Source organism: Peromyscus leucopus, chromosome 16_21 (assembly GCF_004664715.2).
Source record: "Peromyscus leucopus breed LL Stock chromosome 16_21, UCI_PerLeu_2.1, whole genome shotgun sequence".
Classification (NCBI taxonomy): domain Eukaryota; kingdom Metazoa; phylum Chordata; class Mammalia; order Rodentia; family Cricetidae; genus Peromyscus; species Peromyscus leucopus.
This window is the reverse complement of record NC_051084.1, coordinates 43,873,046-43,900,225: the sequence shown is the minus strand read 5'-3', so window position 1 is coordinate 43,900,225 and position 27,180 is coordinate 43,873,046. Positions and strand designations below refer to the sequence as shown.

General features: G+C 40.8%; 1 long non-coding RNA gene and 1 pseudogene across 1 annotated transcript in view; one reads left to right on the top strand and one right to left on the bottom strand.

The window, feature by feature from the left end:
- The window catches only part of LOC119086824, a 101,836-nt gene that overhangs the window by 34,831 nt on the left and 39,825 nt on the right, over positions 1–27,180 (bottom strand). The gene's annotated exons all lie outside the window — the stretch shown is intronic.
- Positions 13,490–15,415, top strand: LOC114690819 (annotated as a pseudogene).

The window sequence follows — 27,180 nt, the reverse complement described above, 5'->3', positions numbered from 1 at the left end:
GTCAGAGATTCTCTGACTTATCTTGTCTGATAGAAGATCATGAAACCCTTTGCTCAGGAGGAGTCCTGCTCCCTCCCTGGAGAAATGAATACTGTACAGGAAGGCCATGAAGAGAGCATGAAGAATACCTACACCAGCTTCCTGGGAAGGAAAGGCTGTGTTCTGGGGTCCTTCCAGACCTCACCCTACGAATCCCTTCATTTTGACCTTTAAAATGCATTTTATACGGATCTCATGTCTAGTATGGTAAACGTGGTCAAGAACCCATGGCCAGGGAAGTCATAGGCCATAGTGTGAATCTTCTGTTATTTTGCTAAGTGAACACAGTATCAAACTGCCTTCTAAGTATGTATCTCTATACTTATAGATTAGTGCCGCTTCCAATCCTTGTGACAGAGGAATCTCTGTGTAGTTGATACAGAGACCCATGACTTGGTCGAAGCGCAATGATTAAGTGACTTGTGGAGATGTCAGGTACATCTCTTTCACATACACACACTCACTCCAGGTTGAGTGAACATCATGAAAGATGGGGTGGAGAGATTTCAGGATCTGGACGTCAGGGAGTTTGAAGACAGCAGTTGATGGCTGGAGAGGGAGGAAAGGCATTTTTCTTAGGGGTGTGGCCTCTGGTAGGTTGTCCATGACCCAGGGGATGACCCTACACCCACATATATGCAGCTAGAACTGACTGAATTCAGAGAGACATAGAGAAGGGCTTGGAGAGAGGAAAGAGAAGAGGTAAGTTATGCAATTGTATCATAATCTCGAAAATAAAAAGAAATATTTTTTAAAGAGGACAAAAACTTGACAAGGAGACTTGGAGGAGGGACTCACCAGGAGGACTTGGAAGGAAGGAGTGAAAGCAAGATATGACCAGGGTGGTAGAGATCTAACTTTGTTGTTTTCTTCTATAGGTGGTCACCCAGTTTCTAGTACCATTTTTCTGAAGATGCTGTGTTTTCTCCATTGTGAAATTTGTTATCTTTATCAAATATCAGATGGCTGCAGTTGTATATGCTCATTAAGCTACATGTGCATTTTTGTGTACGATACTGGTTTTTTTTTTATCATGATAGCCTTGTGTGTGTTATTTGTAATTGTTTTCAGTTTTTGAATTAGAAATATAAGTATATCATTTCCTTTTTCCCTCACTGCATCCAACCCCTCCTATGTACCTTCATTTTAAAGTTTATGACTTTCTTAAATTGTCGATACACATATAGAGATATATAAATATATAATATATAAGGTATATTATATATAAATAAAACCCAAACAGTCCATATAATGTTACATATGAGACTTTTTAAGTATCGCTTCTCTAATGTTTTGATGAGACACAATGTCACAGCAGACTTCCTTTTTCTCTAGATTTTGTAATCTTTCCTGTAACATGAATCTTAAAAGATCTTACTAAAAAAAAAACCAAAAAACAAAAAACAAAAAAAAAAAAAACTGGAGCCAGATATTGGGGTGAAAGCTGAAAGATCAGAGAAACAGAACAAACCATGGCCAACCTCACCTTATCAGCTCCTCAGCCTTCAGAGCAAGACTTCCTATTTGCTCATGCCTTATATACCTTTCTGTGCCCTGCCATCTTCCTTCCTTCCTAGTGCTGGGATTAAAGGCATGTGTGCTTCCCAAATACTTGGTAGCAAAGACATGAGATCTCAAGTGCTGAGATTAAAGGTGTGTGCCACCATGCCTGGCTCTGTTTCCAATGTGGTCTTGAACTCACAAGATCCAGATGGATCTCTGCCTCCTGAGTAATAGGATTAAGAAGGATGTGTGCCACCACTGTCTTGCCTCTATGTCTAATCTAGTGGTTCTGTCTAGTGGTTCTAATCTAGTGGTTCTGTCCTCTGATCCCCAGATAAGTTTATTGGGGTACACAATATATTGGGTACACAAGGTATCACCACACTTTCCAACTCTCTTTTTCTATGATCTTCGAGCTTTAGGTGAAGGCGTTACAGATGTATCAGTTGAGGCTGGGCACCACCACATAATTAATTATTCTCTGCATTTTTTTTTTAGTGGTTGTGGTTTTCTGTAATGATCTCCATCTGTTGAAAAGAGAAGTGTCTCTTGAGAAGTGAGAGCTATGGTTCAGAATGCAGATACAATTATGCTGGTTTAATAGGTTCTCCCCCAAGATCCAGGACCTTACTAGCCCAGGTAGTTGGCTAGGTTTCCAGTACCAACTGTGATTTACCTCTTGTTAGGTGAGTCTTAAGTCCAGTCAGAGATTTATTAGTTACTGCCAAGATATATGTGTGTGCCCCTTAAGGTTCATTGTGCCATGTTGCCCATACCTGAGTAGGACTTCTAGTTGCTGCTCTCCTTTGAAAGTTTGCAGGGACACTTCTGGTACCATCAAAGCTAGTCCTCAGGGAGAGGGCTTTAGGTCAGACTGAGCTCAGATTCTCTGAGGCCTGCGTTTAAAAGGCACAGTGTCTTCAGCTATAGGGACTTCCCTTCAAACTCTGGGGGGCAACTAAGGGCAACATCAATAGCCTATGATGTTTTATAAGTCTATTGGACTCCTCTGACCAACACAAAATGAGGTTTTTCATACCTGGTGTTGGAGTTTTTGTTAGGTAGCATATGGCTTTTGGGGTCTGCCCAGGTAGGGAAATTTCACTTAAACTATAATCTTAGACAAATAGATATTAATATCTATGAAGACATTCTTACTGTTTTTTTCACACTCCTCCTTTACTTCTGTGTTACCTCTCTCTCCATACCTAATTAAGCCCTCCTCCCACACCATGTACTTTGCTATTTGCCCCTCAGTTGCTTACCCACCACCACCACTCCCATGGTCCCTTTTACTTTCTCCAAGCTGTATACTCCCATCTGAAGATCTGGAGCTTGGAACCAAGATGGGAGAAAACATACAACATTTGTCTTTTTGGGTCTCAGGTAATTCTCTCAATATAATCTTTTCTAATCCCATCCATTTACCTGCAACTTTCAGGGTTTGAAATTTTACAGCTGAGTAGCATTCTGTAGTGTCTATATACCGCATTTGCAGTATCCATTTATCAGCTGAAGGATATTTTGGTTGTTTCCCTTTCCTAGCTATTGTGAATATAGCAATGAACATGACCGAGCAAGCATCGAGGGAGTGGGATGTCAAGTCCTTTTGGCCATGTACCAAGGAGTGGTACAGGGATCATATGAGAGATTTATTTTTAGCTTTTGAAGGATTCTCCATATTGATTTCTAGAGTAGCTGCACCGCACCATTTGCAATCCCACCAACAGTGAACGAGTGTTCCCCTTTCCCACCCCTCCCCAGCCTTTGTTATTGATCTCTGCCTTCTTGACTGGGGTAAGATGAAATCTCAGAGTTGTTTTGATTTGTATTTCCCTAACTGCTAGGGGTGATGGACATTTCTTGATTTATCTCTCAGCCATTTTTATTTCCTCTTTTGAGAATCTCTGTGCAAATTCAGTCTATTCTTTAAATGGATCATTTGATTTTTTTTGACCCTTTGTTTTGAGTTCTTTATATATTCTGGATAGTAAACTTCTACCAGCTGACAAGGATTCTCTCTCATTTTGTGGACTTTCTTTTCAGTTGATTAATTTTTTTTCCACTGTGCAGAAGCCTCTTAACTTCATGAAGTCCCACTTGTCAATTGTGGGCCTTAACTCCTCAGGAAATGGAGTCCTATTCCTAAAGTCTACACTTACACCTGTATCATATGGGTATTGCTTATGTTTTCTTCTAGCAGTTTCAGTGTTTCAAACTTATGTCTTTGATCCATTTGTGGTTAGTTTTCATACAAGGTGATAAATATAGGTAAAATCCCATTCTTTTGTATGTGGACACCTAGTCCTCCAAGCACTGTATGTAGCACCTTGGTCAAATATTAATAGCTGTAGTTATTTGTATTTATGTTTGGGTCTTATATTTTCTTGCACTGTTCTAGATGTAAGAAAATATGATACAGATACCATGTTTTTTTTTTTCTGTCCAGTAGCATATTGTTTTAATTACTATGGCTCTTTAATGTATCTTGATATCTGCAATGGCAATCTCTCAAGTGTTATTTTTTGTTGTTCAGAGTTGTTTGGCTACCTGGGATCTTTTTGTTGTGTTTTCACATAAATTTTTAGAATAGTTATTTTCTAGGTTTTGAATAATGACATGAGGATTTGGTTGGGATTATACTGAATTTGTAAGTGGCTTTAGGTAAAACAGTCATTTTTATAATACTAATTCTACTAAGTCAAATATATGTATTTTCCATTGTCTAATGTCTTTGTCTTCCTTCAAAGATTTTAAGTTTTCACTGTAGAGGTCCTTCATCTCCTTGACTAGGTTTATCCCTCAATACTTTATTTTCTTTGAGGCTACTGTGAATGGGAGAGTATCCACGATCTCTTTCTTTGTATATTTGATGTTAGTGTACAGAAAAGCTGCTCATTTGTACAAGTTGCTTCTGTATCCTGCAACTTTTCTGAAATTGTTGATCATTTCTAAAAGTTATCTGGTAGAATTTTTTGGGACCTGTTATGTATAATATTATATCACATGCACATAGGGGTAGCTTGCCTTCTTCTTTTTCTACTTGTATGCCTTTAATGTCCTTTTCCTGACTTATTGATCCAGATAGTTCTTTGAGCACAATACTAAAAAGGAGGTCAGATAGTGGACATACCTGTCTTGCTCCTATTTTCTGATTGTTGCTTCAAGTTTTCCTCCATTTAGAATATGTTGGTTGTGAATTTCTTACATATAGCCTTTGTTGAGTTAAGGTATATTCTCCATAGTCTTACTTTCTTGAGGTCTTTTATCATGAAAATGTGCTGGATTTTGCCAAAAGCTTTTTCTGAATCTCTTTATTTCTGCATCATGTTATTTTTCTCTTTATGTCCACTAACATGATTTATTATATTCATTGACTTGTGAATGTTTACCCATCCCTGCATCTCCAGGATAAAGCAAACTTGGTCATGGTAGATAATCTTTTAGATATATGTCTATATTTGGTTTGTAAGTGTTTTATTGAGGGTATTTGAATCTATGTTGATCAAACAATTGGCCTGTTGTTTTCTTTTCATGTGTTTTTACTTAGTTTTTGGTATTAGAGTAATACTTGCTTCAAAGAAGGACTTTGTGATTGTTCTCTTTTATTTTAAGAAGTTTCCATTTAAAAAAAATAATTTAAGAATGATTGGCTATAGATTTTCTTTGAAAGTCAGAAAAAATTCTCCTGTGAACCCATCTGTGTGTATATTCCCCCAAATATTGTGCATGCTAATAAATTTGTTTGGGGTCAGAGACAGAGCAGCCACAATGTTAAACATAAAGGATAGGCAGTGGTAGCACACGCCTTTAATCCTAGCATTCCAGAGGCAGAAATCCATGTGTTCAAGGATACAGACAGGCATGGTGACTCATCACACCTTTAATCCCAGAAAGCAAGCCTTTAATCCCAGGGAGTGGTGGTAGAAAGCAGAAAGGTAGATAAGGTGTGACGACCAGAAACTAGAAGCATTTGGCCTGGTTAAGCATTTGGCTGGTTAAGCTTTTAGTTTTTGAGCAGCACAGTTCAGCTGAGAGCCATTCGGATATGAGGACATAAAGGCTTCCAGTCTGAGGAAACAAGGCTAGCTGAGAAGTTGGCCAGGTGAGGTTAGCTGTGGCTTGTTCTGTCTCTCTGACCTTCCAGCATTTCACCACAATACCTGGCCCGGATTTGTTTTTATTAATAAGACTCTTTAAGATTCATGCTACATCTGGCGCCCAACGTTTGTGCTACGAATTCTTGAAAAAGCTACTTGGCTACGACCTTGCGGGCCCCAGCTCAGACCTGAGCTACTCGACCGGTTGTGGTGGCACAAGCCGGTAGAATTTACTGAAGGAGGCAGAGGCAGGAGAATCTGGAGTTTGAAGCTGGCCGAGGAGGCTTGCCTAAGGAGAAGCTTTGGCCGGGGCTGAACCACAAACTGTGGCAGGACCATGGAGGCAAAAGCTGCTGCTCTGAGTTGCTGGCTCCTTCTCATCGTGTTGTTGATTGTGGTGATGCTGCTACCTGGGACGAAGGGTTTACTACTGCTTGTTCAGAGAAGAATTGCCAGGACCATCATGTTACAAGAAAGCATCGGCAAAGGTCAGTTTGGAAAAGCTTGGCAAGACAAATGGTGGGGAGAAACTGCTGTGAAGATATTCTCTTCTAGGGAAGACCACTCATGGTTCCAAGAGACAGACATTTATCAGACTGTAATTGCTCCAAACCATAGAGGAGGAAAAAAAAACAAAAACCTGCAGGGAACCAAGACCATGCCTAAGAGCGACTTTTAAATCTTCAAAAGGATGACGGGACCCCACAAAGATGATTCCACATGGACTATGATAAAGCCATTAAGCCGACTAACACCATGGAAAAATCAGCTTTGGACTACAAACTGGTCAGGACGAATTCGAGATGACTAGCTGAGATGATCCAGCCTGATAGACTACTTTGAGCAAGGACTTATGACAAGCCCTGAACTTTCCTTTTATGCGGAGACTGGACAAATGATACAGGATTTGACAATTAACCCAAAAATTTTCTCTTCAAGATTCCCTAAAGATATCTTCACCCCTAGAAAGCAAAAAGAAAAAGAGAATAAGATATGAGATAGATCATTGAATCTACTCTGAGAAAAAAGATAAAGAAATAATAGGATAAATAGGTAGATCACTGAATCTACACTGAAGAAAAAGGGGAAGATATAAAAATGACAAAAGGTAGACTACTGAATCTATTATGAAAAGAAAAAAGAGAGAATATGGATATGATTAGATAAAAAGGGAGATTATGGAATCTACCTTTAAAAAGGAACTACTTATTTTAAATAAGATAAGTAATAAAAATTTTTTGGTCTGAGTTTATGTTACTGGACTGGACATTGTTAATATATATATAATGGAGTTTTTATCTGAATCTGTCAAATCGTTAATGTAATTTTGACTGTGTATATTGTATATACTTACTGGATATAATTTTTCTTGTATTAGTTATAAGCTTTTTAAATTTTAGACAAAAAGAGAGTAAATGTGCTCTTGTATTCCCCCAAATATTGTGCATGCTAATAAACTTATCTGGGGTCAGAGACAGAGCAGCCACAATATTAAACATAAAGGATAGGCAGTGGTAGCACACGCCTTTAATCCTAGCATTCCAGAGGCAGAAATCCATGTGTTCAAGGATACAGACAGGCATGGTGACTCATCACACTTTTAATCCCAGAAAGCAAGCCTTTAATCCCAGGGAGTGGTAGTAGAAAGCAGAAAGGTATATAAGGTGTGACGACCAGAAACTAGAAGCATTTGGCCTGGTTAAGCATTTGGCCTGGTTAAGCATTTGGCTGGTTAAGCATTTGGCTGGTTAAGCTTTTAGGTTTTGAGCAGCACAGTTCAGCCGAGAGCCATTCGGATATGAGGACATAAAGGCTTCCAGTCTGAGGAAACAAGACCAGCTGAGAAGTTGGCCAGGTGAGGTGGCTCTGGCTTGTCCTGTCTCTCTGACCTTCCAGCATTCACCCCAATACCTGGCCCTGAGTTTGTTTTATTAATAAGACTCTTTAAGATTCATGCTACACATCTGGGCCTGGACTTTTTAAAATTAGATGTTTTATTATTCTTTTTTCTCAGTGTTTGTTATGAGTCTGTATAGGTTGTTGATAACTTCTTGGATTGATTTTGGTAGGTTAGATTAATCTAAAAACTAATCAACTTCTTTTTGATCTTTTTCAACTTAATGGCATACAGACATTCTTTTATGATATTCTGAATTTTTTTTTTTTTTTGGTGTTTGCTGTGAGGCTTCCACGTTCATTTCTGATTCTGTTTATTTGGATCATGTTTTTATTTCTTTTGGTTTTATCTGGGCCAAGGTTCTTATCAATTTTATCTTTTCAAAAAACCATCTCTAAGATTAGTTAATTCTTCTCATTGTTTACTTTGTTTATATTTTATTAATTCCTGTGTAACTGGAGGCAGTGCTTTCTGTCCCATACACCGGATTATACCAGGTAGGTGATTTCCAAATTACCAGTCAGAGGCTTATATTAATTATAAATACTTGGCTGATGGCTCATACTTATTACTAGATAGCTCTTACATTTAAATTAATCCTTATTTCTTATCCATGCTTTGCAACTTGATTCCTGGCTTTTTACCTCATTTTCTATATGTCTCACTTCCTCAGTGGCTGGCTGGCATCTGCCCTGACTCCACCCTTCTTCATCTCCACCCTCAGTTTGGTTGTATTGCCTAACCTTATCTTGCCTGGCCATTGGACAAAACTACTTTATCATCAACCAATGAGAGCAACACACATTCACAGCATACAGAAGGATATCCCACAGCATTCCTGCTCTGATTTTTTTTTATTGTCATCTAGTGGATTTCGTTTTGGTTTGTTGTTATTTTTCTAAATATTTGAGGTATATCATTAAGCCATTTGTTTGTCTTCTTTCTGATCTTTTAACGTAGGCATTCAGAGATAGAGATTTCCTTGGCAGGATTGCTTTTTGTGTGTCCTAGAGGTTCTGTTGTGTTGTATTTTCATATTCATTTATTTTAAGACATGTTTTAATTCTTTCTTGATTTCTTCTTTAACTTATCATTCAGAAATAAACTGTTAGCTGGGTGGTGATGGTGCACACCTTTAATCCCAGCACTTGGGAGCCAGAGGCAGGTGGATCTCTATGAGTTCAAGGCCAGCCTGGGCTACAGAGCAAATTCTAGGAAAGGTGCCAAAGCTACACAGAGAAACCTTGTCTTGAAAAAACAAAACAAACAACTAACAAACAAAAAAAGAATTAAATTGTTTAAGCTCCATGAGTTTGCATAATTATTAGAGATATGTTTACTTTCAATTTCCAGTTTTTATTGTATTATGGTCAGAGAGGATGTACATATATATATATATAAATATTATATTATATTTATATTTATATTATATTATATTTCAGTCTTGGAATTTGTTAAAAGTTGTTTTGTTTCCAAGGATGTGGTCTATTCTAGAAAAACTTCCATGTACTGCTGAGTAGAATGCATATTCTTTGGTTTGGGGTAGAATTTTTCATAGATATTCTTTAAGCCCATTTGATATATAACATGCTTCAATTACCGTGTTTCTTGCTTGGTATTTGTCCTGAGGACCTGTCTGATAAAGAAAGTGGGGCACTGAAATCACCTACTATTGATGGATTGATGTTAATCTGTGTCTTTAATTCCACTTGTACACATTTTATGAAACTGGATGTCCCCAGAGTTTGGCACATATGTTTAAGATTGTACTGTCTTCTTGGCTGTTTCTTTGATTAGAATGAAGTGTCTCTCTTTATCTCTTCTGATTAGATTTAGTTTGAGGATTTTTGTTGTTGTTGTTGTTTTCAGGTATCAGAATATCGAAGCCTGATTGCTTTCTGATTCCCTTTTATTGGATTATTTGTCCAACCTCTCATTCTAATTGGTGTCTCTCTTTAAAGCTGAGTTTCCTGTATCTTTTAATTGGAGAATTGAAGTCATTGCATTTAAAGTTAATATTGGAAGGTGTGTGTTGATTGTAGTCATTGCATTGTTGTGTTTATCTCAGTAGTACTTTGTCTTTGTGTTTAGTTATTATAACTTTTTTTTTTTTTTTTTTTTTTTTTTTTTTTTTTTTTTTTTTTTTTTACAGTTTCTTGCCTATGTTTCTTCCTCTCTTCAGCCTAAAGTTTTGCTTTCTCTCTTTTTTTTAGGCTTGGTTTTTCTGGATAGAAACTTTTTTTTTTAAAGGCTGTTCATATTGTGGGAAGTTTTATTTCTTCTTCAAATATAATAAACCATTTTATTTGGTGTCATAGTCTAGCTTGACAGTTGTGGTCTTTTAGAACTTGAAATGCATTGTTAGAGAATATTTCAACATGTCTACTTAGAAATCAGCTGTTATTCTAATATTTTTTCCTTTGTGTGTGACTTGTATTTTTCTCCTGCAGCTTTCAATATTCTTTTTTTGTTCTGTATGCTTAGTGTTTTAACTATGATGTGCTGTGAGGAATTTCTTTTCTGGTCTTGTCTATTTCATGTTCTGTGTTCTTTTTCTGTACATATGGGTGTGGCTTTCTTTATTTTCCATCTATGTTCTGGTCTATGACATTGATCTGGAATTCTTGTCCCCTTTTGTGTTTATAATTCAACAGTTTGGTCTTTTCATAGCATCCTATTTTTCCCATATGTCCCCTTCTTTCTCTGTATTTTACAATCATATTATTTGATTGCTTGGTCTATTTACTCTGCTTTATAGTCAAGTCATGATACTCAGTATTCTGCTTGAGTCATTGTACTTTTTCAAAACTTTACCTTGAGTTTTCTAGTTGGATTCTTGCCTTTTTCAATTCCACCTTCATTTCAGCCTGTTCTGTTCAGTGTTTCTGTCTTTTTATTGAACTCAGTTCTCATGTCCTTCATCATTTCAAGCAGTCTTACTTATGTTTGTGTTTTCTTAGACATCACTCAAGCATTTATTCTCTTTAAGTTAATTTTCTGTAAGTTTGTTGATATGCTTTTCTGTGCCTTCTTTAAACTTGTTGAATACTCTAATGAAGTTGAGGATTATTCTTTTAAATTATCTGTTCTGGGGTTTATGTAGGTAATTCTCATTGTAGAACATTCCCATAGGAATTATGGATGTATGGGGGCTTGGACACTGCCTTAATCGTTTATATTGTTCATATTCTTGTGATGAGATACAGGCATGTTGACTTCTTTCATAAGTTCTGTGTCTGATATGAAGACAGCAGACTGGGTCAGATGTCCCAGGATGTACCTGCAGGGTTGGGCCTGATGGTTCGATATGGCTTAGACAGAATAATGTCAAGTGGACACAAGGGGCTGGCATATAGGATGTGCACTCTGTTCTCAGCCTAAAGTTTGGGGGTGAATATTTGAGTTAAGGTAGCCTACCTTTGAAGGGAGGAACAGGCAGATTCACTTGGCTGGACTCTGGCACAAAGTGTGATCTGGCTGGGTGGAAATGTTGGATATGGTACACCAGGGGTATGTAGATTGTGAACAGGCATTGTTGGAGTCTGGGAATTGAGGGTGTTACAAGTATAAGTGGCCAGATTAGGCTCCAACACTGACAGTTAAGGATTGTTTGATTATTGATTCAAAGAGTTTGTATACATTTTGGGAATCTCAGAAGTGAACTGTGTTGTGAATGTATTATAAGAAGTTTTGCTTTGTTTTTATTTTCTGTATTTTCAGGTAGGACTTATTGATAGATTAGTTGAGGGACTTAAAAGAAAGACAAATAGAGGGATTTGGGTCTGAACAATTGGAAGGATTGGGTGACTTATTGATAGATTAAGTGAGGGACTTGAAAGGAAGACAAATAGAGAGATTTGGGTCTGAACAACTGGAAGGATTGGGTGACTTTTTTGTTAGATTCAAGATGTAAGAGATCAGTCATTATTATTCATTTTCAATATGAGGTTTGTTCAGTATGAGCTCATCAGTGAATCACAGATTAGTGGGAGGCCCTCAGTCTGTCTTTCCCTGGGAGCCTGCTCACCTGGAAGCTTTCTCTTTTATCTTACAGTTGAAACTTTAAAGTCTGCTGTATGATTGAGCCCATGTGTCATGAAAGAGGAATGGAATCTTCAGCTCCAAGAAGATGGGAAATTTAGAGCATGTACTGTGCTAGATATCAGCCAAAGGGAAAACTGTGGCAGGAATTTTTCATGATCAGGGACGATGAAAACCACGGTTTGGTACTACATTATTTCACCTGCTGTTTTGCCTTATCTTAAGTCCAATGTTCAACTTTACAAGGTGGAAAAATAAAGCACTTTGCTTTCACTATTCTTGAGCCTGTAGTACTCGCATGAAGTGAGGATCATGGCTTCCCACAGGATAGGCGGTTGAGCTGGTTAAGGGCAATATTAACTGAATGTAGTTCAGTTACTGTTTTAGCTCTCCACCACTGTATCAATGCACCCAAGTTAATCACCTTACAAAGTGAGATAGATTGTTTTGGTTCACGGTTGCAGAGGTTCCTGTCTATTGGAAACTGGCATACAGCTTTAGGCTTTGGTGAGGTAGTGTGTCATGGCAGGGTCACAGGACACAGCAAAACCACTTATCTCTTGTCAGGAAACAAATATTGCAATTCCTTTTGGGGGTACCCCATCTGTATCCTGTGATACTTCCCTAGGCTCCACTTCTTAAAGTTCTCACTGCCTTCTAAAACTACTACTCTCTGGATCAAGTCTTCAGCACATGGGTATTGAGGGATGAGGCATTAACAACTAAATCATGGTGATTGCTACTTGGAAAATTCGAAACAAAATGCTCTCCAAGGAATTTCTTTTTAATGATGTATATTTAGCACTAACTTTCCCGTAAATGTAATATTTAGTGGTATTTTTCTTTTTCTGGTTTTATGTATATGTGTCTGGTGTGAATGTTTGTATGTGTGTGTGTGTGTGTGTGTGTGTGTGTGCATGTTAGCATGTGTGTCATGCCTGTGTGTGCCCGTGCCTGTGGAGGCCTAGGGTTGATGCTAGGAAAGCTTTCCACAGCACTTCACCATCTTATTCCTTGCTACAGGTCTCTGAATCAAACCTAGAACTTCTGATATGGCCTGTTTGCTCTGGGGCTCCTCTGTGCATTTGGAGGCTGCCACACCCATTCACCCTTTCCTTAGGCTCTGTAAATCCAAACTCCAGTCCTCACCTTTATGCAGCAAGTGTCTTCACATTGAATCATCTCTCCAGTTACAAATAGCTAATGACTCTTTAATGTTGACCTGGTATTGTATTGGCCCTATAACAAAATGTTAGGATTTTGATTTTTGATAATAAATTCTTGACAACAGATATTTATTTTCCATAAAATAAAATTTATAGGATAGGTTTTATATGTCCCATATAAACTTAATGAGGATGGTGAACAAACCACCTTCTCCATGTAACCTTAACCATGATCAATGTTGTTAGCAAGATGATATTTTGACTTGGAAAATTGAAATAAATCTTTTATTTAAGCTATAATTTTTTAGTGAATACAGAATTTATACAATAGAAGAGAAGCCTGTTCTGTACAGAATTGAAAATGATTCATCTTTCTGTGATATTTTCTACCTGTAATTACGGTGTGAGGAACACTGGATAAGACACCAGTTATATATGCACTCATATTGACTGGAGAAAGGAGCAATTTCCATTGGACTGGAAAGACAGCTCAGTGGTTAAGCACAGTTATGTTCTTTTTCTTTTTTGTGTTTTTTTTTTGTGGTATCAATTTCTGTTTCCTTTTATTGAAAATGGACTTTTTTTTCATACAATATATTTTGATTCTGATTCTTCTTCCCCAATTCCTTCTAGATCCTCACCACTTCTCCATCACCCAAATCCACACTCTTTCTTTCTCTCTCTCATTAGAATTCAAATAGGCGGGAACGAGGAAGGCGCTGAGCTTAAACTGAATCAAGTTCTGAGGACGCACGTGGCGCCATGGTTTGAAGAGGGGGTTCTAGGTCCCCGCGTCCAGAGGTGCGAACCTGAAGGTCGACCCAGAAATGGGACGCCGGTCATCAGACACCGAGGAAGAGAGCAGAAGCAAGAGAAAAAAGAAACACCAGAGACGCTCCTCTTCGAGTAGTTCTTCAGATAGCAGGACATACAGCCGCAAGAAGGGCGGGAGGCGGCCATGGTCCGAGTCCACGTCCTGGTCTAGAGACCGCCAGCCTCGCTCACATTCCTATGAGAGAAGACGCAGGCACAGGTCAAGCAGCAGCTCTTCTTACAGCTCCCGAAGAAAACGAAGTCGAAGTCGATCCAGGGCTCGAGGAAAATCCTATAGAGTTCAAAGGTCTCGGTCCAAAAGCAGAACAAGAAGGTCTAGATCAAGACCTTGTCCACGTTCCCACAGTCAAAGCAGTGAAAGGTCCAGTCACAGAAGAACCCGTAGGAGGTCTAGGGAGAGTGAGCGACGGAAAGCCCGGGACAAAGAGAAGAGAGAGAAGGAGAAGGAGAACGGCAAGGACAAAGAAGTGCACAGCATCAAACGGGGGAAATCTGGAAACATCAAAGCTGCATTAGAACATCTGCCACCAGCTGAGCAGGCCAAAGCCAGACTACAGTTGGTTCTTGAAGCTTCTGCAAAAGCTGATGAAGCACTAAAAGCCAAAGAAAGGAATGAAGAAGCAAAGAGAAGAAAAGAGGGAGACCAAGCCACCCTGGTGGAACAAGTATAAAGAGTTAAAGAAATCGAAGCCTTTGAAAGCGATTCTTTTGTTCAGCAGACATTCAGATCAAGTAAAGAAGTCAAAAAATCAGTAGTAGAACCAAGTGAAGTGAAGCATGCGACTCCAGCATCAGGACCAGCATCAGTAGCCGCTGACCCACCCAGCATTGGAAAGGAAATAGACCCTGACAGCATCCCCATGGCCATCAAGTACCAAGATGACAATTCTCTGGCTCATCCAAATTTATTTATTGAAAAAGCTGAAGCTGAAGAAAAGTGGTTCAAGAGATTAATTGCTCTCCGACAGGAAAGACTAATGGGCAGTCCTGTGGACTGAGGAAGAGATTCACGGTTGAATTGACAGAAGCCTTGAAAATTTAGGTTTTTAAATACCAATATTAACTTTTACTCTTCAAAACAATTTAGCCAGTTACATAGAAAGAAAATCTCATTTCTTCTCTCGTGTTCAACTGAATATTTGTTGGTTTGAATCAAACATTATGAATAGTGAATCTATTGTAAAAAGGTGTATGTGCATGAACATATATCCTGTTAATAAAGCTAATCATAAAAATGTCAGTGTTGAAGTAAATGAATATTCAGTAGTGTATCTCATCACAGTTTTTACAAAATCATGTTTTTGACCCAATATTGGATAATTATACATGTATATAAGAGCCATATTATTTAGTATAAGAGTTCATCTCCTCTGTATTGTAAAGCCCTTCTTTAATCTCTTATCTCACCTTTCTTAAAATTTTTAGGTATCGTAAAAGGTACCCTTTTATGAGATATAAACAATGACCATGATAGATTTGAACTAAAACTTTTTCTTATGCCAAGTGTGGTGTCAAGCCTCTAATCCTAGTCCTCTGGAGGCTTAGGCAGGAGGGTCTCAACTCCAGTCTGCACTCCATAGCTAGTGCTGGGACACTTGGACCACATGGTGGAACCTTGTCTGAAAAAACTTTTAATTAGAGATCAGTTGGTATAAAGTGCTGTAAGCAGACGCAGTCCTTCCTTTAGAAATCGCATGCCATTGCATCAGTCCCTTTGCACTGCTGTGACAAAAGGCCTGGCCTGACTTCAGAGGGAAGGCTTTTGTCTATGGCGTGAGAAGTGTCGGTCCATGGTCAGCTGGTTCCACGGCTTTCAGGCCTGTAGCAGGCAGAAACACAGCAAGAGGGCAAGGCACAGGAAAGCCGCTCACTATTGGCTATCAGGAAGCAAAGAGACCGGAAGAGGCCACAGCATACCCTGCAGAGATATGCTCCTCTTACCTGCTTCCCATCTGTTCCCTCCCTCCTGGCAACCCATTCAGCTGTGGACTCATGCTTTAACCCATTGGTGGAGTTACAGTCCTCATGATCCAGTAACTCTCTCAACAGGGAGTGTTGAGCCTCAGTTGCAAGTGTTATAAAGAAGTTTGTTTTAAATCCTTGTTTTTATGAATACATTGTCTTGATCTAAGTAGTGGCTGTCTTCCTAGGCTCTCTAAGTAAACATGCTCAGTCTGAAGGCAGATCCGCACAGGCTCACAGTAGTGGGTTCAGGAGGGATTAGTGTTTCTGAAATAGTTTACTTTTTAATACTTTGTATAATTTGTAAACTGTAAATGTGTTCTCACCCTCTTAGGAAATATATGTCAAGGAAAGGATATAGGCTGCCAGCTGGCCATAGGAGATCTCCATAATTTTCTCAATGTGGTTGAGGCTCCCCATCTCTACAGCATTGAAGATACTATGGCCTACTTTCTAATCTACCTTCCACTCATATTCCTCGATGACAGGTACACCAAATACAGAGGCTTGAATTAGAATGAAGTTTTATTTTAAAGAAAATGTTTTGTGGAAACAAAATCGAGTCGACATTTGTTGTTTTTTTAAGTGAACAAATAAACTTGGTCCTAAATTAAAAAAAAAATCAAATAGGCACCTTAAAAATAATAAAAAATAAGCTAAAGTAAAAACAAATAAACCAGAATAGGACAAAGAAAACAAACAAACAGAGCCAAGGAAATCTATTTAAGGAATAAACAAAATCCCAGACAAAGAATTGTGAGTGTAAGGTTTCTATTGCTTCACTTGAAACACCATGACCAAAGCAACTTGGAGAGGAAAGGGTCTATTTGGCTTACACTTCCATGCCACTGTTCATCACTGAAGGAAGTCAAGACAGGAACTCAAATAGGGAAAGAACTTGGAGCCAGGAGCTGATGCAGAGGCCGTGGAGGGGTGCTGATTACTGGCTTGCTCCTCATGGCTTGGTCAGCCTGCTTTCTTATAGAACCCATGATCATCAGCCCAGGGATGACACCATCCACCAAGGGCTGGGCCTTCCACTATTGATCACGATTTAAGAAAATTTCCTACAGCTGGATCTTATGGAGACATTTTCTCAAGTGAGATTCCCTCTTCTCTGATGACTCTAGTTTGTGTCAAGTTGACATAAAACTAGCCAGTACAGTGAGACAAAAAAATCCTCCAAAAATGTCATCAATTTTGTTTTGTGTTGATCATCTACATGAATCATGCCCTTAAGTGTGGTTTGTTTACTCAGTGAGATTCCACTGGAGAAATGTATTTTTTTTTTCATTTTTGAGTGGTTATCAATTGGAGATAATTTCTGTGTTAAGGATAAGGGCTTGTTTCTACTTCCCTCTTTGCACTGGGACCCTATTTAGCTTAGACACATGCAGGCCCTGTACACACTGCCACAGTCTCTGTGAGTTCGTATGTGCATCAATCAGAACTGTTGTGTCTAGAAAGCCTTATTTCCTTGTTGTCCTCCAGCCCTACTGGCTCTTACACTCCTTCTGTATTCTCTTCCACAGGGTTCCCTGAGGCCTGAAGGGAGGGGTTTGGTGGAGACATCCCACATCAGATTGAGTGTTCCATGGTCTCTCACTCACTACACATTTTCCTTTTGTAGGCCTCTGTATTTGGTCCCATCTATTTCAGGAGGATGATTCTCTGATGATAGCTGAGTAAGATACTGATCTATGAGTACAGCAGAATGTTGGTAGGAGTAATTTTATTTCTATTTTCATTTAGCAGAACAGCAGTGTTTAGTTGTCCCCTAGTACCAGAGCTTGTCTAGTCTCAGATTCTTGACCACCTGAGCAGTGTCAGGCATGGGTTCCATCTCATGGAGTGGGGCTTTAATTCCATTCAGAGAATGGCTGGCTACTCCCACAACCTTTTGTGCCATCAATGTACCAGTGTGCCATGCAGGCAGGTCACCATTGGAGATCACAGTGTTTGTAGCTGGGTTGGTGTCTACCTTTCTCCTCTGGTTGTGTGCAGAGTCCCATCTGGAACAACGAACAGTTTTCAGGAGGGGTGAAGGCTCTAGGTAGTCATGAGCTCGTATTCTCCATGTTCAGTGATCTCACTGTTCTTGCAGAGGACCAGAGTACGGTTTCCAACACTACGACATGGTTCACAGCTACCTATAACTCCAGCTCCAGGGATTCTACTATCCCCTTCTGGCCCCCCAGGCACAACCACTCACACATATCCACCCAGAGATGTACACACGTACACACAGTTGCTGGATAATCCCATAGTAGATGACCCAGGCTTGCCTTTTGCACGGCTCCCAGCAATCATTGCCATCTGTAATAGGTGGAAAATAATCATTAGCTGTTGAATGGATGAATATATCCATGAGTCGATGAAATTATAACTTCCTGTCCACTCTCAGCATCCAGAAACGCTGCCTTTGAACTTCATTTCTTGGCATTTATAACAGCCACAACAAGATACAGCTTCTCCCCACATGTCACTGAAGTAGGTGCCATGACTGCTGGCTCATTTGGCGTCTCCCCTATCACGTGTCAAGGAGCTGGAGAGAGGGGGCAAGGCTGTACCTCAAGAGCCCTGGTAGGGAACTGGACAAACAAAAGAGTCCCTTCTCTGAATCTTTTCAAATATATTGAGACAGAGTCTCATTGTACAAGTTGGCCTCAGTGTGCGGTGATCTGCTGACTCGCTCTGAGACTGAGTTTGACATTACAGGCCGGGCCACGCCCCCCCCCCCCCCCCCAGCTGTGTTCTTCTGCTCTTGATTCAAGAGTTAAGCTTGTTTGCTGAGCTTCAGCTTGGAGCTGACAGGAAAGCCGCATGCTTAATTTACAGACGGTATGCCCGAACTAGTACAGTAGCCCCTCCCTCCCATTCATAATGTCAGTTATTTGACGTCAACTGTGGCCTGGAAATACTAAGTGGAAAAATTCAGATATGAAGAATTTGTAAGCATTCAGTTATTTTGACAGGATGCCGCTGTCTCCCGGCACCCCCACCAGGGAGGCACACCCCTTCTTTGTTCAGCACACCCATACTGGATAGCTCCTGCTCACTGGTCACTTGGTAGCTGTCACAGTTATTGGTGCAATGGTAGGGTGTTAGTGTGCTTGTGTGCAAGTTATCCTTACTTCGCTCTTTAAAGACATGATGTAGCCATGCTGGAAATCCAGGCATGCTACGGAGAGCTGTGATGTCTCTGATGTAAGTGAAAAACCTGAAGTTAATACAGGTTTGTGTGTGTGTAAACAATCATAATGTATATGGGACTACATACTACCCATTGCTTTAGACATCTGCCCAGGTCCTCGGAGCTCATCCCCGTGAATTAGGAAGGGGTTTTTACATACACAACCTCATAAAGTTCCTTTAGGACCATTCAAGTACAGATCTCTCTCTATATATATTGTGGGTACTGAGCTAAAGCTAAGAACCTGTGGCAAAGGACAGACTTTGGGGCAGATAGCTCTCATAGATGGCCTCTTGTCTTTGATGTCACATCCTGTCTCCAATGCCACACCACTAACATCTTAGGGCATAAGAAAATGTGAACTACTTAAGTGTTTTCCAGGGCTACCAGGTCAATGAAACAGCCTTGTGTTCTAGGGTGTCTCCACCACCTTGCCTGAACCAGGGCATTCTCTAGCAACCGCAGCTCAGGGTCACTTTAGCAATTGGAAACAGTGACCAAGCAGCGAATTGTTGGCAGGGGAAATCCAGACAGAAGGTAGCTTAAATTGATGGCTCTGTGGAGGCCAAGTGAATTTGAAACAGAATTGGCCTGAGTGTTTGTTTGGCCAAATCACCTTTATAAAGAACTGAGATGCCCAAAGAAGGTCCAAACTCTAGACCACATTTAAAAATTTGGAATCAGGATTTCTAAAGGAAACTTGGGTTCTCTGGAGGGGAGAAATTAGTGTATTCAGATAAAAGCCTTCTTCAGTTTAGGATTCTCGAGTCCTTATAAGCGGCCCTGTTCTCCGACAACCCAAGGAACCCAATACCTGGCTTTTGCTCAAGTGTTAGGCAGAGTCAAAAGAGCTCCTGTACAATTTACAAGCTTTAAACTGTATTTGATTTTCAGCCCCTTAGCCAGATGATGTTCTGTCCTGACTGACAAACCCACTCTCAAAAGGAGAACTTAGTGGGAAGTACGTCTAACACTCCTGCCCTACCAAGCTCCACGATGCACAGCCTAAGCCCACTGGAGGGTGACTTGTTTTCCCCTCAAGATGGCAAGGCTGAATGAGTGCCAAGGCTTACTGCCATTGCTCAGCATTGCGAGAGGGATCAGTTCAGCAAAGCATCCAAATTCGAAATTAGAATGCAGCATCTTAGTTTGCTTCCTATTACTGTGATAAAAATGACACAGGGAGAAGAGTGTTGTTTGGTTTATTCGCCTGTCCTATTCAGTCCGTCCCTGAAGGAAGCCAAATGTAGGAAGTTGGAGGCAGAAACTGAGGCAGGGATCATGAAGGAATGCAACTTCCTGGCTTGCTCAATTTGCTTTCTTATGCACCCCAGGGCCACCTGCCTAGAAATGGCATTGCCCACAGTGGGATGAGCTCCCCACCCCTTATCAATTATGAATCAAGAAAGTGAATGCCACACAGATTTGCTTATGGACAATCTGATGGAGATAATTCCTCAATTGACGTTCTTCCTTTCCCGAAGACTCTGGCTTGTGTCAAGTTGGCAAAAAGCAAAAAGCAAAGCAAAACAAAACAAAACAAAAACAAACACACACAACAAAACAACCAGCACACATGGATTCCGCTGAGTGATTATGGCTTCCACAATATGTAACACTGAATGATAAATCAAACCATCTTAATATGGCAGACTTGATAAGTGCTGTGTGTGATCTCACTGGTTAATCCCCATGTGTCATGGACAGCAACTTCACCCAGTTTAAAGACGAATGTGCCCACCTGAGACACAGTTCTTTGTTTCCCAAAGATCCAGATGACAGGATATAATTGTCAATATCATTATCCCCTGTGGTCTGTATCCTCTCTGGCTCTTGCTTCCAGTTCACAGTTATTGCAGCCCACATAAACTTAGGCATCCACATTGCCTATGGGGTGAAGACAATGTTCCTCAGACTGAATCCTTGCTTACTTCCTCCTCCTGTGGTCCTGTTTCTGCAGTCGCCCTGTAGCTGTCCTTGGCTCTGGCTCTACTGAGCTGCTTCTAGTCGTAGGTACATCTCAAAAGCTGCTTCTTCCTCCACCATAGTGGTCCCTTGCCTTGGTACCCTCTGTTCTAATGTTGTACATTCCCAAAATCCTAGTCCCTGCTTCTGGTTAAATGCTGCTGATGCTTCCCTCTGCTAGGATGCCTCTCATCAGGATCAGCAGCCCTCCATAAACCCATCACCCCCCAGAGGTGCTTCTCTGGCCCTAGACTTCCTCAACCCCCTTGTCCTTTGTACTACTGTCTGCTGTCCTGCAGTTAGCGTAGCAGCCCACATGTTCCTGGGACTATGTACTAATATGTACTAATGATGATGATTGAAGAAACATCACTAACTTCCACTTCCACAAGACCTGCAAAGTATCTATGTTTTGCTTCAAATATTTAAAAATGAACCCTATTCCAAATTAGAAAGGTATGAAGCCGGGCGGTGGTGGCGCACGCCTTTAATCCCAGCACTCGAGAGGCAGAGGCAGGCAGATCTCTGTGAGTTCGAGGCCAGCCTGGGCTACCAAGTGAGTTCCAGGAAAGGCGCAAAGCTACACAGAGAAACCCTGTCTCGAAAAACCAAAAAGAAAAAAGAAAAAAGAAAAAGAAAAAAAAAAAAGGTATGATCCAGCCCTATTATTGTCATTGAATGTCCAGGAAATCATATCTATTCTCAGAGATTCACTTAATCTATTTATAAAATATGAACTATGATGTCCAGTGAGATGGCTAGGTGCTTGTCACCAAATCTGATGGCCTGTGGATCCCACATAGTACAAGAAGAGAACTGACTTCCACAAGTTGTTCTCTGACCTCCACACATGCACCGTGGCATACCGATATACACACAGACACACAGACACACAGACACACACACACACACAACTGAAATTAACAACAGTGACATTTTATCACAAGGCAACTGTGATTTCTCAAGACTCACTATGCTGTCATGGATACTAGGAGTCCACAGAACGCTCTTAGGAGTAATATTGCATGTCATTCCAGGGGTCTATGGGATCACTGCACGTCTGCCATGTGTATGACAAAGACATCTCTTCCTCTGTATACAGCCTGCTCACACCTCGGCCTGCACATCAGTTTACTCCCAGCAGTCTCTGTGTAGGCACTGGTGGAAAGCAATGTGGATGTCTTGTACACAAACTATTATCACGGACGTTTCTGGGTAAAGTGAGGGAAGAAGGCAATGTGGTCTGTTGCTTTATTGTGCTCCGTTATTAGCTGAAATCAAAGGCCTTCCAGTTCTAGCCTGTGAAGACAGCGAGTGAAGGAGTCGAAGGAAGAGAGGTGAGGGCAGAAGTGTAGACGTTTTGCTTGCTCAAGAGCCTGCACAGTAGGTCTGCTTACATAGGAACCCACATAGTGGGTCCACTTGATCGAGGAGCTGTGGCTGTACTCTCATTTTTTCACCCAGGGCTCCTGCCAAAGAGTTAGCAAGCATTTCTAATAAACCAAGTATCATTTCCAAATTGGCAAGTTGACTATTTCATTGTGTTTAGAAGTAAATACCTTAGAATCTGGAGGCTTCTAGCAATTTTCATGTTCAACAATGGTCTCAACAGCCAGACCCACAATAAAGTGAAAAAAAGTTGGGAGCCTCCTGTGTGGTAGGCACTCTGGTAAGCACGTGGCTTGTATGATTCAGTTTTCATTTTATGTCTTCCCTTGGAAAGAAGGAACTCTTGCTTCACTTTTCCAGTGTAGGAAAAATAAAGGAGAAGCATTCCCACTTTCCTTCTGGGTTGGGCAGCGGTGATGTATGTGGGCAGAGTTTGGGAGATGGCTCTGAGCATGATGGTAGCAGGCGATGACTGTGTGGGATTCAGCCCAGGAGCCCAGGGAAGGACCAGGTGTGGACAGCAGGGAAACCAGGTTCTTAAATCATCAGCTTAGAAGTGACATTGCAGCTGGTTATTTTCGTTTGCACTTCTGCACAGAAATGCAGTTTTTCACAGCTGCCAAGGCAGGAGGGGAAGGTGGGGTTCTTAGTGGCCACCCTAAACCACCAGACCAAAATACAAGTCAGAAAATCAAATACTGAAAAAAACCGACTTTGCACTAGCAACACATTCCATGAAGCCCAAAGGTGGACAGAGCACTTGCTGAGAAATGTGAGAATCAGTCTGCATTAGCCTTAAGGACAGACAGGACACGGGCTTTTAGAGGATGTTTCTCAAATATCCTTTAGCTTCATTCTGAGGCGTCCCCCAAAGTCCTGTGGGTTAGAAGGGAGGATCCCTGGCTCCTTGATGCTAGAAGGTTTCAGGTCAGTTAGGGCACACCTTAGAAGGGGATTTCTCATTATTCGGTTTTTAGCTCTATCATCTGCTACTCTTCTATGATGTGTTACTTCACCCCAAATAGTTACTTCCCCACCATGGATTCGAACCTCTGAAATAATCTTTTTTTTTTTCTTTTAAAGTTGATAGTCTCAAGCATTTCATCATAGCCACAGGAAGCTGACTAATACATTCCTCTTTTGAAGATAGGAGACATGGTTCATCTGAGGAACATAGGGATTTTCCAAATCTTCGCTTATGGATTTAGAAGTGCTCGGAGACCTTTGCCATGTAAGGGAGGACAACCATGCCTGGGATAGTCTACAAGCCTGGCCTGGCCCAGGCAGAGGAAAAATGGGAGTTCCTTCCAGGACAGTAAGTTTTATTATTAGACAAGCCGTGTCTTTTTCTTCCTGAGGTGAGAGCTGGCCAGGTGGTTGGAGGCAGCTGTAGACTGCTATTAGATACTCTGCCAGGACAGGAGGCAAGCTGGGGAGGCCTGCCTGGGATCCTTCCTTCTCACTGGGCTGTGAGGAAGAGAAGGGATAATGAGAATGCTCCCTTCTAGCCATCATCTCAAGCTTATTCCCCAACACTGCCTTCCCTGGGATGACAACTGCATCTCTCACCCCTTCAAAACCAAATTTGCAAACTGCTTGTGGGGAATAAAAACATTCAGGACACCTAAAGGCTAAAGTATGGGCAAGTATGAGTGAAACATGAACATTATTCAAATTTTCTTCCTCTCCTGGGTATTTGACCTATTGCCAACCACACCCATGTCCTTCAGGTACAGTTACCTGATACGTGTGAGTTGCACATGGAGAATCATGGCTATGCATCTGGGAGGTAGCCACAAAAGTAGTTCTAGTCATTCTAGACCCCACAATGCATACTCCATTTTGAAAAAATTCACCATCTCTCATAGCCGGAGAAACCTTTCTGTTGGTATGAACACAGTGTTTTTTAGAATTCATATTTTGTAGGTTACTTTTCCATCTATTCTTAGGGGTCAGTGGTGTGCCGGTGTTCCCAAACATGGAAACCAGGTCATTCTCCTCAGTCTTCTCCCTGAGTTTCAAGGTTCCCAAGGACAAGATTACAGGAGCCCACTAGTCCATAAGTGAACTAGGAAGAGCCTCCTGGCAATAAAACACTGGGTGGTCTTTGAGACTATAAAAGGGAGGTCATGTTGAGTCTGAGATCACAAAGAAAATTCCTTGGGAAATAAACTTTTCTGAGTGATATGAAAGGTACCAGTCAGAGAAGTCAAAGAGATAGCCCTGTCACCCCGGCATCAATGGGAAATTCAAATCCATTGACATTGCCATTGGCAGAGCTCCTGGTGATTGACATACACTGCTCTCTTGGAAGAACTGTGCAGAAATGTCATTTCCAAAGTTAAATAGCTGGAATCTCTATGGCCAAGGGATGGTGGCAGGTGGTGGACCACACACAGCAGGGGGCGGGGGCTGGCTTGGCATTTAGCTTAGTTACACCAACACACTGAAGAGAGATATATGAAAAGAAAGAGAAAGAAAGAAACGTGCAAGCGATTTTATTGCTCAGAAAACTAAAACCGCACGGCACACAAGGCCAGCAGCCAAAAGGAAAAAAGTCCTTTTTACATCTCGCCGGAATTTGAATCTTATCTTTAAAGACAAATTTTCTGGAGAATAGCTGGTGTGACAAGAAGGTGAAAGAGGAGCCATCTTCCTTTTCTCAGTGACTGAGAGGAATAGTGACTACCTAGGCTTTCAATGTTTTCCAGTGAGGAGAAGAGAGGAAAGAAAAAGAGAGGAGAGGAGAGGAGAGGAGAGGAGAGGAGAGGAGAGGAGAGGAGAGGAGAGGAGAGGAGAGGAGAGGAGAGGAGAGGAGAGGGCAGAAAGCCAACTCTTTAATGAGTCCCATCACAGCACAGGGTGGCCCATTTCCATGCTAGTCTTAGTAGATATTAGGATACGAGTTTTGTTCTTTGAATTTGGCATTCTATTAACAGAAGAAATGGACAGAAAAATGAGTGTTTTTAAGGACTAGTTTTTAACATATGTATATCATATATATTATATAAATCAATATTTTGGGCTAATACAATACTCTGAATGTGTGTGTCTTTGAAGAATAAAAAGCATTGCATCCAATTGCCAATGCGAGACTCATGGAAAATGAGCTTTAGAAAATGAGAGGTGTATGTAATGGTCTTGGGATTGGGAGTGCTTTTTAAGAAGAAAAGTTGCAATAAAGAGTATGTGGGAGTACTGAGGGTGTATGTAGCTCAGAGGCAGAGCAGAGCCTGTCTGAGGCTCCAGGTCTGATTCCCAGCACTATAAGAAGAAAAAAATAAATAAATATTTTGGTGTTTTGCAATTTCCTTGGGACTTTGAGACTGGAGTCATTTCACAGATATTGAGGGGAGTTAGACATTCCTAAGCACTATGGGTATTTCCTCACTTCTCTCCCTTAGTGGTATGTCTTGCTAGAGAAAGTTACACTGGGCAGTTAGGAATTGCTTGAATCCTAATTGTAACATTGCTTTATCTTACGTACACTGACACTCTTCAAAAATGGTTAGGTAAAATTCCCAGTTATTTATGGCTACCCAGAATATTTCTCCCAAACTAGGTCCTTGAAAACACTCATTTTATGATGCGTGCAGATTCTGTGGTAGGGAGGTCAGAGGGATACAAGGGATGCCTGTCTGCTCCCTGGAGTCAGAGGCTGTGTCTGGGTGGGCTTGGAACTCTTTATATTTTTTATTTTAACTCTTGGTAATTTAAAAGGCGATTTCACATTTTATTTTTACATAAAAGGAGAGTAAGGCGCGCGCGTGCATGCGTGTGTGTGTGTGTGTGTGTGTGTGTGTGTGTGTGTGTGTGTACAAACATTGTTTTCAAACCCAAAAATGCAACTACTGAAAGACCATCAAGTTAAAAGCCGTGGCTGACAATAGAGGCTTTGTCATTTTCTGTGGCTGCGGAATAGAATTGTTGAGCCCTGAAATGAGCCAATGAACAGAGTCCTGTCTGGAATGGTTGATGGAGGAAGGGTAGAACATCTCAGGTCTCTGTATTTGTACCTTGGCTTCATTTAAATACTGCCCCTTTCTAAATACCAAGTATACCACTGAGAACAACTTGTTTCATTTTGATTTTTGAAGTTTTCATATTTTTATTTATTTTCTTTGGCAATTTCATAGATGTATGTACTGCATTTTGAACAAAATCTCCAGCCATCCTGCCTCCAGCTCCTCCTGGAGCTCTTCCCAATATATCTCCTTCCCTCATTCCTGACTCCACATCTTTTCTCTTTACTGAGACTAATTGGAGCTGACCGTATGTGCACAGGGGTGGGGCCATTCACAGGGTCCTTGACACTGACCACAGGCACACCCCCACAGAAAAATTAGTCTCCTTCCTCCGATAGCCATCATTTGCCATGAGCTCTTCCACTAGGAAGATCTCACGAGCCTCTCTCCTATCCATGGTGAAATGCTGATGATTGCTTGAGGTTGTGTGGATTCCATGAAGATAACCACAGCTGCTGTGAGTTCAGAGTGGCAAAGGCCACATCATGATGTCGTGTCCAGAAGACATTGATTCTAAGCAGGCTTTTTCTTCTCTTTGTACAAAAGCAAATTTATGAAAAATTAACAAACTTTTATCATAAATTTTAGAGAAAAATCATACCTCATCCTATTATAATTATTTTCATCCCCCCCCCCTTTTTTTTTTACTACATCTGTGATTGTTAGATATACTTAACACATGCTTTTCTGGGTATTGCCATTTTTCTTTGACAGATGGCAAAGAGAATACATTATGTAGAGCACAGGCTTTAACACTTTGTAAAGTTCATTTAAATCATGACTTATGAGACATAAACACCTTTTGTACTTAATATACACAAAGCTTGATTTCATAGACTGGAAGTTACTGGCAATGTCAAAAGCAACAACATTCCACGAGGTGGGCGGGAGGGTTGAAGGAGGAAGTCCACGAACAGTGCGCAGGAAGGGCTTGGAGAATAGTGCCTCTAGTAATCAGTATCTTCCTCAGATTTTGCTGGTTCTTCATCTGTCACTAAAATGTTTATATGTTTCCGATGCTGCCTTGAGAGACCAGGAAACAACGGTTAAATAAATCCAAAGAAGT